This window comes from Podarcis raffonei, chromosome 13 (assembly GCF_027172205.1).
Source record: "Podarcis raffonei isolate rPodRaf1 chromosome 13, rPodRaf1.pri, whole genome shotgun sequence".
NCBI lineage: Eukaryota > Metazoa > Chordata > Lepidosauria > Squamata > Lacertidae > Podarcis > Podarcis raffonei.
In genome coordinates, this window is record NC_070614.1 from 9120429 (window position 1) to 9138774 (window position 18346).

Sequence of the window (18346 nt, forward strand, 5' to 3'; positions counted from 1 at the left end):
TTTGTTCTCAGTACAGTGGTGCCTCGCAAGACGAAAATTGTACCTCATTTGTTCTCAGTACAGTGGTACCTCGCAAGACGAAATTAATTCGTCCCGCAAGTTTTTTCTTCTTGCGAGTTTTTCGTCTTGCGAAGCACGGTTTCCCATAGGAATGCATTGAAAATCAATTAATGCGTTCCTATGGAGACCGCTTGCCAGGCTGGCGGTGCGGAGAAGGGCTTTTCTCCCCACCGCAAGCCTTCAGGACAGGTACGGGAACAGAGGGGAAGGCGCGCAGCGCTTCTCCTCTGTTCCCGGGGCTTGCTGTGGGAGGAGGGTTTTTCCTCCCCACCACCAACATTCAGAACAGCATTTTGAATGTTGGCGGTGGGAAGGAAAACCCTCCTCCCACCGCAAGTCTTCAGGACAGCCATCCGAAGGCTGGCGCGGGGAGGAGGTCTCTCCGCCCCACCGCCAGCCTTCGGAGCAGCCTTCTGAAGGCTGGCGGCGGGAGGAGGTCTCTCCGCCCCACCGCCAGCCTTTGGAGGAGGTCCGAGGACAGTGGGGAAGACGCGCTGCGCTTCCCCGCTGTCCCGGAGATTTCCCTAGGGGCTTTCGTCTTGCGAAGGAAGCCCATAGGGAAATTCGTTTTGCGAAGCGCCTCCAAAACGGAAAACCCTTTCGTCTAGCGGGTTTTCTGTCTTGCGAGGCGTTCGTCTTGCGGGGCACCACTGTATTACATTGTTAACGGTATGTTCCCAACTGTTTTATTGAAAAGATAGGATGGAAATGACATTTTTAAATAATAAACAAGGACTATCATGGTGCGGCCAAGTCATAAACCCAGCTTTCTTAACATAATTGCTTCAGATACCGCCCAGCCTCCTGACTGGCCGCTCTTGGTAGAATTGAAACAAATATGTCTTGGGTTAGCTGACCGGAAAGCTCACATCACCACCCAATATGTCCCTTGTTCTACATTTCTGCTACTTTATTTTGTCTTCTTAGAGTAATAGTCTCCATTGACAAACTCACTTTTTATTGCAAATTTTAAACGATCGACGAATCTGCGGTAGCATTTGGTTTTATAAAGTAACTTTGATCTGTGTGTCAGTGTCTATAGGCTTTTCCCACCAGGAACTATTGTTTTGCTATAACGTGCATTCCTTCAGACGTGACAGGGAAATTTGAATAATGCATGTCAAGGTTTGTTTATTAGGCATATTGCAAGATGGTACCCAGAGTGCCAGTGTGGTTGATATTTATGCTGGTTGAGTGGAATTGCTTTACCAAAAGAAAGGGTTGCATGAGTTGCAAGTCACCACACGTGACCTGTTCAAATTGTAACCAACTCTTTAATCAACAACTTGCACTCGTAAGCAGTGCTTCTTTTCTGGAAAAAAAAATGTTTAGGGGTACTCTCATTTTCCTACTCGCATTGAAATACTGCCCCTCAGTGAGGCCAATCTTAGATTCACAAAATGTTTAGGGGTGTGCGTACCCATGCGTTCCGCCAGAAAAAAGACCTACACTGGCTCCCAGTACATTTCCAAGCACAATTCAAAGTGTTGGTGCTGACCTTTAAAGCCCTAAACGGCCTTGGTCCAGTATACCTGAAGGAGCGTCTCCACCTCCATCGTTCTGCCCTGAGGTCCAGTGCCAAGGGCCTTCTGGCGGTTCCCTCACTGCAAGAAGTGAGGTTACAGGGAACCAGGCAGAGGGCCTTCTTGGTAGTGGCACCCGCCCTGTGGAACACCCTCCCATCAGATGTCAAAGAGAAAAACAACTACAGTGGTACCTCGCAAGACGAATGCCTCGCAAGACAAAAAACTCGCTAGACGAAAGGGTTTTTTGTTTTTTGAGCTGCTTCGCAAGACGAAGTTCCCTATGGGCTTGCTTCGCAAGATGGAAACGTCTTGCAAGTTTGTTTCCTTTTTCTTAACACCGTTAATACAGTTGCGACTTGACTTCGAGGAGCAACTCATAGAACGCGGTGTGGTAGCCTTTTTTGAGGTTTTTAAAGACTTTGGTGATTTTTGAAGCTTTTCCAAAACTTTTCCGACACCGTGCTTCGCAAGACGAAAAAAATCGCAAGACGACAAAACTCGCGGAACGAATTTATTTCGTCTTGCGAGGCACCACTGTATCAGACTTTTAGAAGACATCTGAAGGCAGCCCTGTTTAGGGAAGCTTTTAATGTTTAATAGGTTATTGTATTTTAGTGTTTTGTTGGAAGCCGCCCAGAGTGGCTGGGGAAACCCAGCCAGATGGGCGGGGTATAAATAATAAATTATTACTATTATTATCACTGCTCACAAGTATCAGCAGCCTGTTTTTTGGAAGAAAGTGGACTTTGGGCATGTCACTCTCTTTCAACCTAGCCTGCTTTGTCAAAGGTGTATCAATGTGAAGGTAAGACGAACCCTGCTCAATGGGTTTAAGCTAAACGTGAACATGGAACAGCAGCCTAAACCAGCGATTGTGCATCAAGGCCCGGCCTCTCCACTCACCCTTTCAAGCAACTAGGATAGGAAAATAACAATTATGCTGGATATCCCATTATGTGGGAGTCTAGAGAATGGGTTGAAGTAAGAGCAAGAACCCGAGTTCATTACGAAGGTTCAGGATCATATTTTAGGAGCCGAAGTAGAAGGGGGCAGCATTGCCCCTGAATCACTAAGTATCCCAAGTTAGCAGTGGGCAAGAACAGGTAGGAAAAATTCGTGGAGTCTGTATGGAAACTACACCAATGGAAACTGGAATGATAAAAAATGGGAGCTAAATAATGTTTGTGATGGATAAAGAGCTGCTGTAGTAGGACTAGGAAGACTGATACCACAAAAACCCTGTTCATATTCCACCTCTGACATGAACTCGCTAGATCGTTTCACTCAGCTTCCATCCGCAATATGGGGCAATAATACTGAACTACATGGCAGGGTTGTAAGCATTGTAACCAGATTATTTGGACATGGGTGGCGCTGTGGGTTAAACCACAGAGCCTAGGACTTGCTGATCAGAAGATCGGCAGTTTGAATCCCCACGACGGGGTGAATTCCCGTTGCTCGGTCCCTGCTCCTGCCAACCTAGCAGTTCGAAAGCACATCAAGTGCAAGTAGATAAATAGGTACCGCTCCAGCGGGAAGGTAAACGGCGTTTCCGTGCGCTGCTCTGGTTCGCCAGAAGCGGTTTAGTCATGCTGGCCACATGACCCGGAAGCTGTACGCCAGCTCCCTCGGCCAATAAAGCGAGATGAGCGCCGCAACCCCAGAGTTGGCCACGACTGGACCTAATGGTCAGGGGTCCCTTTACCTTTAAGAACAAATAAAGGCAAATGCTAAGTACTAGCATGTTTATTGGAAGTGCTGCCTACCTTCTAGGACAGGCTTCCTCAAACTTGGCCCTCCAGATGTTTTTGGCCCATGATCCCTAGCTAGCAGGACCAGTGGTCAGGGATGATGGGAATTGTAGTCTCAAAACATCTGGAGGTCCGAGGGTGAAGAAGCCTGTTCTAGAAAGTGTTATCTTCAGTCCTGCTGCCTTTAACTGACATGAGCTATTGCCTCTTATTTTAGAAAGCATTTCTCACTGGTCTGTTAAAATGGGTGTATATTTTTAAATGTAATCTCCTAGCACAGGGACCTTTTTATACTGAATTTTGTTTCGAGGTGGTTGTTGTTTTTAAATTACTGATGGCAACATGCTTTTTACGTGTGCTGGATGTTTGTTTTTGATGCTGCCGTTACAGCTAATAAAAATCAATACTATTTGTGCCAGAAATAACTCTGCCTTCCTTATGGAGTGGGAGGAAACTTCCTTTGCCAGGTGAAACGTCTGTCAGGATTTATGGTGAAACCTTCAGTATATATGTAATAAATTCTGTTTAACTCCTTTGTGGATTGTAAGATGTGCTTATTCTACACCTGAACCCTCTCCGAGGTGACAATGAAGTAGCATCATCTTTATACAAATATATACCTCTCCCCTCAAAAGTGTTACCACAAAAATACCATTTTGACTTCAACGCTTGCTTAATAACCTGTAATTTCTGAGCGCTGTGGCTTTGCAATGTTCAGACATGTACATCACATTCTTGTAAATAAAAGCCTTAATCAAATTTCTGTCTGGCTTTGATCACTATTTGGATAATTTATCCGAAAGAACCTGTGTTGCTAAAGGAACAGAATCCATTTATTTGAGCAGCTTGTAGTCCGTTCTGTTAGAATACGCAGCACGGTGATTTGACATCAGCTCTACATGATAAGAATGTGTAGATTTCAAAACCGCAAGTATTTTCAGAAGACTATTTCCGCGTAATGATACAGCGTCTAAATGTCCTGATAGGTTTGGACAAGCATCTCAGTTCTTGCTCTGGCAAGGAGTTGCCCATGTATGCAAACCCAAGCCTCAAATAGATTGTTGTGGTCTCGTTGCCAACTTCTGATTTCAGAAATTCTGAAACTGGGCAAGACCAGGGGGCAGAATTGGTGAAATTCAGCACGAGAGAAGCCAGTAGTGAAAAACCAAACTCGTTCTAGTTGCCCCTTTACCAGAGATCAAACCTTACAGAATCCCAGATAGTTTCCTTATAGAATTTCAGATTTCTGGGAGAAACATAACCGTTTGCTACGAAGAACCTTTTCCAACTCCATCCGAAAGGAATCTTGCTCACCTACTTGTTCACAAGTAGATCTTTATTCTAAATTCAGAAACTGGGCAAGCTCACCTGCAGATTTGCCCTTTTCTGCTAACCTGTTTGCAGGCTTAAGTCCAGGATTTAAATTTGTTGCTGCATCAATAGGAGTATAGCATCTAGATCAAGGGAAGTAATAGTGCCACTGTATTCTGCTCTGGTCAGACCTCACCTGGAGTACTGTGTCCAGTTCTGGGCACCACAGTTCAAGAAGGACACTGACAAACTGGAATGTGTCCAGAGGAGGGCAACCAAAATGGTCAAAGGCCTGGAAACGATGCCTTATGAGGAACGGCTAAGGGAGCTGGGCATGTTTAGCCTGGAGAAGAGGAGGTTAAGGGGTGATACGATAGCCATGTTCAAATATATAAAAGGATGTCACATAGAGGAGGGAGAAAGGTTGTTTTCTGCTGCTCCAGAGAAGCGGACACGGAGCAATGGATCCAAACTACAAGAAAGAAGATTCCACCTAAACATTAGGAAGAACTTCCTGACAGTAAGAGCTGTTTGACAGTGGAATTTGCTGCCAAGGAGTGTGGTGGCGTCTCCTTCTTTGGAGGTCTTTAAGCAGAGGCTTGACAACCATATGTCAGGAGTGCTCTGATGGTGTTTCCTGCTTGGCAGGGGGTTGGACTCGATGGCCCTTGTGGTCTCCTCCAACTCTATGATTCTATGATTCTAAAGTGTTCTCTGTTGTGGTTAAGGGGTGCGGGGAGTTAGTACTGCTCAATCCCACAGGGAGTCCTTGCTCTGTTGTGTGTCTCTCTTCCTTCACTTCTCTTCCGAGGAGTCCTCACTTTGGGATTTGCCATTCCACAAGGGCATTCCAATGACGGATTTGCCATTCCAATGACGGGCGTGTCTGTTAAAGGGAACAAAAGCACGATAGAAAGTGGGCTGTCTGCGTAGGTAAAAAGGCCTCCAATATAACAGCCGAGGTGCGGCTGCCACAATACGGTGAGTATTCGCCTTCCTGGTTTTTGGGGTTGTGGTTCTTGCTTTGGTGGCTGGAGATGTTGGTGTTGTTAAGGGGAAAATTTGGCAGTTGGTTTCCTCGCTGTCCAGCCTGCTGAGCCGCGGCACACCAAAGGCGCTGGACCGTTTTGTCAGCCCTGTTGGAAATGGAGTTAGTTAGGAAAGTCGGATACTATTTGAACATTTCTTGCAGATTGTGCCAACAACAGATAGATATATTATTATATTATATTATATTATATTATATTATATTATATTATTATAATATTAGACGCGGGTGGCGGTGTGGTCTAAACCACAGAGCCTAGGGCTTGCCGATCAGAAGGTCGGCGGTTCGAATCCCCGCGACGGGGTGAGCTCCCGTTGCTCGGTCCCAGCTCCTGCCAACCTAGCAATTGAAAGCACGTCAAAGTGCAAGTAGATAAATAGGGACCGCTCCAGCGGGAAGGTAAACGGCGTTTCCGTGCGCTGCTCTGGTTCACCAAAAGCGGCTTAGTCATGCTGGCCACATGACCCGGAAGCCGTACGCCGGCTCCCTCGGCCAATAAAGCAAGATGAGCGCTGCAACCCCAGAGTCGTCTGCGACTGGACCTAACGGTCAGGGGTCCCTTTACCTTTACCTAAGCATATACAGGATTACAGGATTAAACTGTTCTTAACCTGAAGCACCACTTTAGCTAATGGGGCCTCCCACTGCCGCCACTCCGCCGGAGCACAATTTCTGTTCTCATCCTTAAGCAAAGTTCTTAACCCGAGGTACTATTTCTGGATTAGCGGAGTCTGTATCCTGAAGCATATGTAACCTGAAGCGTATGTAACCCAAGGTACCACTGTATTGTGAAAACATTTTTTCAGTGGTTTTGCTTCTTCCACCGTCTAGACAATTTGCTCTCTCTTTAATGTAATAAAAGTGAAGACTATTCATATACCGTGTTACAGTTTGTATTCTGGAGTAACTGTATGTAACATTCCAGAGTAGACTTAGCCTGTGCAGTCTGTAGGGTAAAGGTAAAGGGACCCCTGAACATTGGGTCCAGTCGTGGCCGACTCTGGGGTTGCGGCGCTCCTCTCGCTTTATTGGCTGAGGGAGCCGGCGTACAGCTTCCGGGTCATGTGGCCAGCATGACTAAGCCGCTTCTGGCGAACCAGAGCAGCGCATGAAAACTCCTTTACCTTCCCACCAGAGCGGTACCTATTTATCTACTTTCACTTTGACGTGCTTTCGAACTGCTAGGTTGGCAGGAGCAGGGACCGAAGAACGGGAGCTCACCCCATTGCGGGGATTCGAACCGCTGACCTTCTGATCGGCAAGTCCTAGGCTCTGTGGTTTAACGCACAGAGCCACCCGTGTCCCTCATAGTCTTTAGGGTAGACTTAGCCTATAATTTCCCCTAAGTCCTTGTTGTTGGCCTGTAAAGGACATCCACACGTTTTCCTTATTTCATTGTCATACTTACTTCTTGGTCCACATCCCACTGGGAACTCAGTATTGTCAATGCGCTCATCATCTGCCGTGGGCAGCTCAACCGTGACATCCTGGTTTTCTTCACCAGAGAAAAGACTTGAATATTTCCCTAGAAAGATTAGAGCCTACACTAGTTTACTGTGCCAGGAAAAGCACGCAGACACCATGACGTGCCCTTTTTGCCAGTGCATTTAGCCTCAGACTCTACAACAGGGGTCAGCAAACTTTTTCAGCAGGGGGCCGGTCCACTGTCCCTCAGACCTTGTGGAGGGCCGGTCTATATTTTTTTGGTGAAAATGAACAAATTCCTATGCCCCACAAATAACCCAGAGATGCATTTTAAACAGAAGCACACATTCTACTCATGTAAAAACACCAGCCAGGCCCCACAAATAACCCAGAGATGCATTTTAAATAAAAGGACACATTCTAATGTAAAAAACACGCTGATTCCTGGACCGTCCGAGGGCCAGATTTAGAAAGCGATTGGGCCGGATCTGGCCCCTTGGGCCTTATTTTGCCTACCCATGCTCTACAAGAAGGAAGAGGTGTCTGCATCTCAGTCATACACAGTGGTTCAATGAGGCAGGAATTGTGCTGTCCCAGTATTTGCCCCCCAGCAGGAACAGAAATTCCATTTATCTGCAAGAGTGTTGTAAGCATGGGGCAAAGAGGACAGACCTGGGCCGCAACATGATACTTTTTTTTTTTTTTTAGGTAGGCTAGCCTCAGACAGTAGCTAGCTGATGGATGTCAACTTACATTATGGATGTACAGTACGTTCTGTATTATTTTATGAATACTATTGCTACGTGTTTGCCCTGGCCTTTGGCTGGAACAATAAACTTAGGAACTGAACTGAACATACTAACACTGTCTACATGCCAATTCATGGATTTACAAATTCTCTATAGGAGTCTGGCTATTGACTCTCTTCAGGGTAAGGGCTGTCACCAGAAGCGGCTGGCTTGCAAAATTTACCACACGCAGAAGCATGGGCATAGCTGGGGGGACAGTGAGGGGCATCTACCCCCCCAAATCAATAGGTAACAGGTTCTGCTCCCCCTCCAAAAATCCCCACCTTGCGGAGCCCAGAGATTGTCTCGGATTCCCCATGTGTTTCTGGTGCTCTCAGATTAAGAACTGAGCTATGCCAGGAGCAATTAGGTGTCTAGCCTGCATAGAATTGCGGTGGACGCTCTAATCCTGTGGTTCTCAACCTGTGGGCCCCCAGATGTTGTTGGACTACAACTCCCATCATCCCTGAGCTCTGGCCTTGCTAGCTAGAGGTGATGGGAGTTGTAGTTCAACATCTGGGGACCCACAGGTTGAGAAAGGCTGCTCTAATCTCTTCATCCCGGTATTTCAAAGGGAACATGTGCCTTGTGATCACATTGTCCATTCTGCTACAGCGTTTTCATAAAAGATGGTACATTACAGAATATAGCTTTCGGGCAAAGGACAAAAACTGTCTCTCCAAAGCTACCCACATTTCTATAGTGCTTCAGTATCTGTTTTCTTCGTGGAATTTGTATTTAAGTCGCTCAGCTGCACTTCATGCTAAACACAGACTCCTGGTGCCATGGTAGTTGGGTATAACCTGCTATTCACCAGCCCATGGAAGTAACACTCAATTATAATTATGTGGATAAAAATTATGTGCCAAAATCTAGAAAGAAAGATGTCAGGAGCATTTAAAATTTACATCCTTGAAGCAAGCTCACTTCAAATGCATTAAATAATGTGGATTTGCCTGAATCAGCGAAGCACACCAATTTTGTTGTTTGAAACTTTGCAGAATGAATTTTGATGCTCAGATTGTAAATACCTGGGAAACTAACAGCTTTTAAGAAAAATAATAGGCTGATTATGAACAGCTGCTCTGATTGTGACCAGGTGACAACAGAAACACCCAAATTCATGCATCCATCAGTAAACTTCTATGGGACCAGATCTGTTTAGAATGCCATTTTGAATACACTTACGGCAAACTGAGGCATGAGGTAAATTGCATGAATGTATTTTGGCTGCAAGCCGTATTAAGTTTTTTGCACTGCTCGTTTTAACTGTTGTCTGCAATACGTTACTGTACTGCTTTAAATTGCTTTTATGTGATTTTATTATCACGAAATGCACTGGGCTCCCTTTGGGCAGGAAGGGTGGGTTATACATTTGAAATACTGTGGTAAATAAGTAGTATACACATGTTACGTAAATAGCAGCCGTGAGAAAGCCTGAGCAGCCTTAGGACTAGAGGGGTGGGGAAGGGGGATAAAATCCATCTTTCCCAGGCTGCTATTTCCAGTTTTGGGGAAGTCTCCACTGGTAGGTAGTTTTGGAGAGCCAGTTTTTGTCAGGGTCATGGCAGGGGCAATAAGTTAAGCATTCCCACCTTGCGGAGCCCAGAGATTGTCTCGGATTCCCCATTAGCTGCTAATTTATATAACCCCCCAAATGCATGTCAATTCCATTCACACAATGAACACTTCATCAAGTTTAGCTCTTGGTCCCAGACTCATATGCCTTTATGTGCAACTATCTATGTCCCAGGGACGCGGGTGGCGCTGTGGGTAAAAGCCTCAGCGCCTAGGGCTTGCCGATCAAAAGGTCGCGGTTCGAATCCCCGCGGCGGGGTGCGCTCCCGCTGCTCGGTCCCAGCGCCTGCCAACCTAGCAGTTCGAAAGCACCCCCGGGTGCAAGTAGATAAATAGGGACCGCTTTCTGGCAGGAAGGTAAACGGTGTTTCCGTGTGCTGCGCTGGCTCGCCAGATGCAGCTTTGTCACGTTGGCCACGTGACCCGGAAGTGTCTCCGGACAGCGCTGGCCCCTGGCCTCTTGAGTGAGATGGGCGCACAACCCCAGAGTCTGTCAAGACTGGCCCGTACGGGCAGGGGTACCTTTACTTTTATCTATGTCCCGCTGTCTTTTCTTGAGATCCATTGCAAACATCTATTTCCATATTAAGCATATGAGAAGCCAGTGTGACACAGCGAGTACAGACATGGGTGGGGAAGGACCTGTGTTTGAATCCTGCTCAGCCTTGTGCTCACAGTGTGACCTTGGTCCAATCACACTCACACACATGCTCTGTCTAAATAATAAAAATGAGAAAACCCAAGGGATGTTCTCCTGGACTGTTTGGCAGAAGATTATTTAAATCAAACTAAGATTTGGCAAGCATTCTTGCTTTTGGTCTTTGTCTCTTGAGCACATTTTTAAATGCTTTGGGTTAGCCAGTCTCTTAAATACCATTTTATACTGTTTTTTAAATGGTGTGGTGCTTTTATTGTATATGTGTCAGTACACCACCTTGTTATACATTATGAATTGAGGGACTATATCAACACTTATATAAATGAGTAGACAAAGTGTCCTCCATTTCCAAATTATGTGAAATTTTTGTAGTGTTTTCCCCACAAGCAACACCTCAACATTTACTAGAATTGCTTATGTAATAAGCTCCAAACAAACTAGGCCAGCTTTAAAGATCTCTCAGATGAGACAGATACTTATCTTCACATGTTAACACCACAAAACTGCCCCTTCCCTGCAACAACCTGATATTTGACACAAAATAAAAAAATTCCTTCCAGTAGCACCTTAGAGACCAACTAAGTTTGTTATTGGTATGAGCTTTCGTGTGCATGCAAAACACGAAAGCTCATACCAATAATAAACTTAGTTGGTCTCTAAGGTGCTACTGGAAGGAATTTTTTTATTTTGTTTTGACTACGGCAGACCAACACGTCTACCTGCCTGTAACTACTGATATTTGACTGTTTAATATCTGGGAAGAAATGGAGGCAGTGAGAGATTTTACTTTCTTGGGCTCCATGATCACTGCAGATGGTGACAGCAGCCACGAAATTAAAAGACGCCTGCTCCTTGGGAGAAAGGCGATGGCAAACCTAGACAGCATCTTAAAAAGCAGAGACATCATCTTGCCAACAAAGGCCCGTATAGTTAAAGCTATGGTTTTCCCAGTAGTGATGTATGGAAGTGAGAGCTGGACCATAACAACATTTGCTGTACAGCTGTCCCTCATGCATCACTGTACACACATATGCTCTTGAATTCTGAATTACAACTGAAAAAATATCATAAACCACAGAAGACTTACCTTCCACAATGGACAGAGCTATCCAGAAAGTCAGCCACCTGCAGGAGAAGCCAGCGGTTTGCTTGAGAGACATTTTCTACGCTCTGAGCATCTCAGCAGCCCTGCCTTTAAGAAGAGGGGATGAGTCAGGGCCTGGCACAGCTCTCCGCTGGATTAGTTTGCAAAGTTTGCAAAGTGGACCACAAGGTAAAGAGCGCTGCCTTCCTGCTTTGAATCAGAGTCTTAAAGAGCAACCCCACCAGTTTTGTCTGGATAGAAATTTTTTTTTTTTGAAGCGTGTTCCAGGAGGAATGTTTACATTTATCGAATACCTCTGTTTTCACCTTGGTACCAGAGAACGGGATGCTCTAGAGAAAGAGGGCAAATGGCTGACAGCTTAATTTGACGCTCCACCAGCCAGACCTTGTTCTTGCAGTTTAGGTCAAGGGGAGTCTGTAACCTGGGGCAGCAAGATTCCTAAACTCCATTCAGGAAGCTCCCGCCCCGTGGAATGCCTTCCCATCAGATGTGAAGAAATAAAAATCTACCGTATTTTCCGCTCTATAAGATGCACCAGACCACAAGACGCACCTAGTTTTTGGAGGAGGAAAACAAGAAAAAAAATATTCTGAATCTCAGAAGCCAGAACAGCGAGAGGGATCGCTGTGCAGCGAAAGCAGCAATCCCTCTTGCTGTTCTGGCTTCTGGGATAGCTGCGCAGCCTGCATTCACTCCGTAAGACGCACACACATTTCCCCTTACCTTTTAGGAGGGAAAAGTGAGTCTTATAGAGCAAAAAATATGGTACTTGACATCTGAAGGCAGGCCTGTACAGGGAAGTTTTTAATGTTTGTGGGTTTTTTGTGTTTTAATACATACCCAACTCCCTCAACCAGCCTCATAAGCCTTGGTTTCCAGACCCTTAATCCTCTTGATGGACCTTTTCCTTTTCTGCTATTGGGTCCCCGGAGCACAGATTCACACAAAGTGGTAAACTTTGTGGTAAACCCCCTTGCAGGATACAACAGGGTTTATTTGAAATGCATATGCATAGCAAATGTGCAGCGCAATAAGCTCACAATCTGCACACTCAGTTCTGAGCGTGCCAGCTTTTTATACATTTGCAGAATACAATGCCACCTGATTTCTTGTAGACCACCTGATTTCTGGGAAATCGAAAGTTATAGTAAGTTTCTATTTCCTTATATAGGCATCGCCCCTCTCCCCTCTGCAATGGCCCCACCAGCCCACCACGCCAGGTGGATTCCTGAGTCCTCCTTATCTCTTTACAATAAACATTTGAGAAGCCCCTCAATGCCAGCCTTGTGGGTGAACATATCAGACGACACAGCGATTCTTCAAACAGCTCTTGTTTATTCACAGGCCAGGACAGAACTGAACTGAAGGGTTCAGCCAGCCTGCTTATATAGAGCTCCAGTACAGCATAACTGTAACAACTTTCTAAAACTATCCAATCACTGAACGTCACTTTCGATCCCTTATTTGGATAACTATCTACAGTATCCCCCTGCTGGCCCAGGGTGAGAACTTCAGTACATAACATTGGCAATGCCAGCGGACCTCTCCTTTCTCAGAAAGGCCGTTGGGGGAGGGGGGTTTCCTTATGGCCCTACAATCTTTGTCACCCTCCTCTGCACACACACCAGTTTCTCAATATCCTTCTTAAATTGTTTACCCAGAGGTATGCATCTCTGTATTTAATGAGCCTGCACCCAGGCAAGCAGGCACCCAGGATTGTGTCTAAAATACTGTGCAACTCTTTCCCCCCCAAATTTTTTTATTTATTTATTTTATAACACAAATAAACAACATAAACAGAAAAACAAACAATACAAACAAATTCTTGTCTTATCCTTATTTCTTCTAAACATTGTTAGGTGGGCTTCCCCAAGTCCCCCGTATCTGATTTTCATTTTACCTCATCTTTAGCAGTTTACATATAACATAATTTTTAACCATTTTTTTATCACACTTACTTTTACCATAAAAAATCTTCACAATTTATCCCTTACAAATAATACAGTTTTAAAATACACTATCTTCTACTTCTAACCCTACAGCCTATATCCACTTCCAAAGCTATTCTAAGATTTAAATATTAACATATTTTTATTCTTTAAACTTCTTCCAATCTTCTTCCACCTCTTATCCCTGGTCTTGGAGTCTCCCAGTCAGTTCGGCAAGTTCCATATAGTCCATCATCTTCATCTGCCATTCTTAAAAATACTGGGCAACTCTTATTTGGACTAATCTCAAAATGGTATGTATGTAGTGATGTATGGAAGTGAGAGCTGGACCATAAAGAAGGCTGATCGCCGAAGAATTGATGCTTTTGAATTATGGTGCTGGAGGAGACTCTTGAGAGTCCCATGGACTACAAGAAAATCAAACCCATCCATTCTTAAGGAAATCAGCCCTGAGTGCTCACGGGAAGGACAGATTGTGAAGCTGAGGCTCCAATACTTTGGCCACCTCATGAGAAGAGAAGACTCCCTGGAGAAGACACTGATGCTGGGAAAGATGGAGGGCACAAGGAGAAGGGGACAACAGAGGACGAGATGGTGAGACAGTGTTCTTGAAGCTACCAGCATGAGTTTGACCAAACTGTGGGAGGCAGTGGAAGACAGAAGTGCCTGGCGTGCTCTGGTCCAGGGGGTCACGAAGAGGCGGACACGACTAAACAACTAAACAACAACAACAACAAAATGGCAGGTGGCCTGTGTCTCTGGGATCTACTGCTAGCGTTCCATGGAACTGTTTTCCTCCGTACATGCTTGGGTGTAGATGATGGCAGCGTATGGTATATAGATAAATGAAAAGAACAAATGGATGAATACTTTCCATCATTTTCTCTTTGAGTAACACCAAGCAGGAAGTCGTTGCTGAAACAGAGGCTTTTATTCTTTTTTTGCTGTGACTAAATTGTGCTTCAGTCCTGATGGCTTAGTAGTACGCCATTTCTTAATTCCCCAGGTGCCCTGACTGAGAAACTGAGGAAACACTGGCCAGCAATGACTCACATGCCGTCTAGTAGTTAAAAGCTCAAACCTATGAATGATACATGATGAGCGTTATTTTCCACCACAGTGCTGGTACCTAATGCATTAAAGGATGGTTGCAGAGATCTAGTATGATGGCTGCTAGAAATTTAGGTACAGGACAGGAAATATTGCGAGTTTTCCCTTTTTAAAATTGGTTTAGACACACAAAATATAAAGATCAGGAATAATAAACAGAGAATCATAGCTGTCAACTTTCCCCTTTTCTTGCGAGGAATCCTATTCGGAATAAGGGAATTTCCCTTTTAAAAAGGGAAAAGTTGACAGCTATGCACAGAATCACAAAGGGCGAGGTAAAAACCAGAAGCCCATTCAGTGATTCTTAATACATTATGTAGTTGTTACTACATTCCACCTTTTAAAAATGTTCATTACAGGTAGCACAAAGGCAGCAAATATCAAATAATACTGAGGAGGGGATCTTTAACCTAGGACATCTGTTCTCCCTTGGACTTCGGTTGATCCAGATTTGTGTTTGCACTCTTGTAAAGAAAGCTCACAAGCCACTATCTGACATTTTGAGCCATTTCTCCTCCTTCTGTAAACACACAGATAGGCAAGGTGGCTCACTGTTGCGCCGGCTTGGTGTGGCAATGTTCCTGCAGTGGCGAGAGCAGCAGCGCATAAGGAAAAGCGTTTGTAGTTTAAAGGTGCTGGGAATTGTAGTTCTGTGAGGGGTAAACTATAGCTCCCATGATTCGGGGTGCACCGTCTCTGCCTGTCCCTTTCCATTCACTCTCTGGTGCCCTGAGGGCTGGGCCAAGACATTTTGCTGCTTGAGGTACATGGTCAATTGGCAGCCCGCCCCTCAAAGTCCAGGCGCATACGTTAATTTGGCACCTGAGGCAGATAATCCTACAAGCACTTTCCCCCTTCCCGAGGTACAACAATAATGAATTAAATAACAACCCTTTTATGAGACCCAAATTTAGCTCCCCAAGGCAGCCACCTCACACTTGCCTTGGGTTTGTGAGGCTAGACCTCTCTCTCACTCTCTTCCCTTAAACCAAATAATAATAATTGTTATGTACTGAAGTTCTCACCCTGGGCCAGCAGGGGGATACTGTAGATAGTTATGCAAATGAAGGATCGAAAAGTGACGTTCAGTGATTGGATAGTTTTGTATGCAAATGAAGGATCGAAAAGTGACGTTCAGTGATTGGATAGTTTTAGAACGTTGCAACAGTTACAATTGTTCTGTAGCTCTATATAAGCAGGCTGACTGAGCTCCTCAGTCAGTTCTGTTCCAGCTTACAAAATAAAGAGCTGCTTTGGAGAAATCGCTGTGTTGTCTGCTATGTCAACCCACAACTTAACAACAACAACAACAACAACAACAACAACAACAATATTTATATCCCGTCCTCCCCAGCCGAAGCCAGGCTCAGAGTGGCTAACAACAGTAAAATAATACAACATTCTAAAATCAGTTCATTCTAAAATCAGTTCAAATCAAATTAATGGCAACCATTGGGCTAGAGTTCTGTGAGGATCGCCAAAGGAGGGGGTCAGGCTGTGCCCTGGCCAAAGGCCTGGGGGAACAGCTCTGTCTTGCAGGCCCTGCGGAAAGATGTCAAGTCCCCCAGGGCCCTAGTCTCTTGTGGCAGAGCGTTCCACCAGATCGGGGCCACGGCCGAAAAAGCCCTGCTCTGGTTGAGGCCAGCCTAGCCTCCCTGTGGCCTGGGACCTCCAAGATGTTTTTGTTTGAAGACCATCAGGTCCTCTGTGGGACATACCAGGAGAGGCAGTCCCGTAGGTACGAGGGTCCTAGGCCATATAGGACTTTAAAGGTTAAAACCAGCACCTTAAACTTGATCCTGTACTCCACCGGGAGCCAGTGCAGCTGGTATAGCACCGGGTGAATGTGATCTCGCAGCGACGACCCCATAAGGAGTCTCGCCGCGGCATTCTGCACCCACTGGAGTTTCTGGGTCAGTCTCAAGGGCAGCCCCATGTAGAGCGAGTTACAATAATCCACTCTGGAGGTGACCGTCGCGTGGATCACAGTGGCTAGGTCAGTGGCTACATCATCTTCTCAAGCCCACTGTAAACTGCTAACTTTCCCATTTGATTCCTCATTAATAAGGCCATATGGACAATTTAAAATTCACAAATTGCCTGGTGCAGATGGTATCCACCTGAGAGTCCTTAAAGAACTGAAATGTGAATTGCTGATCTTCTAACAAAAACATATACAGTGGTACCTTGGGTTAAGTACTTAATTCGTTCCAGATGTCCGTTCTTAACCTGAAACTGTTCTTAACCTGAAGCACCACTTTAGCTAATGGGGCCTCCCGCTGCCGCCGTGCCGCTGGAGCACGATTTCTGTTCTTATCCTGAAGCAAAGTTCTTAACCTGAAGCACTATTTCTGGGTTAGCAGAGTCTGTAACCTGAAGCGTATGTAACCTGAAGTGTATGTAACCCGAGGTACCACTGTACTTTGCTCCTAACATCAGCCTCCACACCTGAGGACTGAAAAGTGAGCAATGTGACAGAATTTTTTAAAAAAGGGAACCAAGGATATTCAGGTAATTACAAAATAGCTAGCTTAACATCTGTTTGGAGAAAGCTTTATTAAAGATAAAACTACCAAGCATATAGAAGAACAGTTCATGATGAAGCAGAGTCCTGTCTCACTAACCGTCTAGAGTTGTTTTCGTTTTGTTTTTTTAGACAAACAGAGAGAGATGATCCAGTCAGCATTATATATTCAGACCTGTGGTTCTCAAAGGTTGTGGTGCGCCACACTGATGTGGCAGGAAAGGATAGTGATATGGCAGGTAGATTCAAGGATAATATATTTTGGGAATGATTCACGTTCTTATGTAGCTGCATTGTTTTATACTTTCTGGGTGTCCCATGATCATATTATAAAGTATACAGGTGAAACTCGGAAAATTAGAATATCATGGAAAAGTTCATTTATTTCAGTAATTCAACTTAAAAGGTGAAACTAATATATGAGATAGACTCATGACATGCAAAGCGAGATATGTCAAGCCTTTATTTGTAATAATTGTGATGGTCATGGTGTACAGCTGATGAAAACCCCAAATTAACAATCTCAGAAAATTAGAATATTAAAAGAAATCAGCAAAACAAGGTCTGCAAATAGAGCAATATTGGACCTCTGAGAAGTAGAAGCATGCATATGAACTCAGTACTTGGTTTGGGCCCCTTTTGCATCAATTACTGCCTCAATGCGGCGTGGCATGGATGCTATCAGCCTGTGGCACTGCTGAGGTGTTATGGAAGACCAGGAAGCTTCAATAGCAGCCTTCAGCTCTTCTGCGCTGCTCGGTCTCATGTCTCTCATCTTTCTCTTGGCAATGCCCCATAGATTCTCTATGGGGTTCAGGTCAGGCGAGTTTGCTGGTCAATCAAGCACAGTAATCCCATGGACATTGAACCAGGTTTTGGTACTTTGGGCAGTGTGGGCAGGTGCCAAAGTCCTGCTGGAAAATGAAGTCACTATCCCCATAAAGCTCGTCTGCGGAAGGAAGCATGAAGTGCTCCAAAATCTCCTGGTAGACGGCTGTGTTGACCCTGGACTTAATGAAGCACAGTGGACCAACACCAGCTGACGACATGGCTCCCCAAATCTCTTTTCTGATGAGACCAGCTTTTGTATCTCATTTGGAAACCAAGGACCTGAGTCTGGAAGAAGAATGGTGAGGCACACAATGCCAGATGCTTGAAGTCCAGTGTGAAGTATCCACAATCTGTGTTGATTTGGGGAGCCATGTCATCAGCTGGTGTTGGTCCACTGTGGGGTTTTCATCAGCTGTACGCCATGCTCATCACAATTATAACAAATAAAGGCTTGACATATCTCGCTTTGCATGTCATGAGTCTATCTCATATATTAGTTTCACCTTTTAAGTTGAATTATTGAAATAAATGACCTTTCCCACGAAATTCTAATTTTCCGAGTTTCACCTGTAAATAAAGCAAGTAAGCAAGTAAGCCCACAAGCAATTTCAAAGAGTCACTTGTGAACACAAATCTCCCTTTCCTGCCTCTGGCACACGATTTGCATTGTGCTCCATCTGTA

General features: G+C 45.0%; 1 long non-coding RNA gene across 1 annotated transcript; it reads right to left on the reverse strand.

Annotated features, from left to right (window-relative positions):
* Positions 1-17485: 17485 nt before the first annotated feature.
* On the reverse strand, positions 17486-17944 carry LOC128400676 (uncharacterized). Its single transcript, XR_008327357.1, has 2 exons — positions 17881-17944; positions 17486-17585 (listed from the first exon to the last, which is right to left on the reverse strand). It is a non-coding gene; the product is annotated as an uncharacterized LOC128400676 (long non-coding RNA).
* Between the last annotated feature and the right edge of the window lie 402 nt (positions 17945-18346).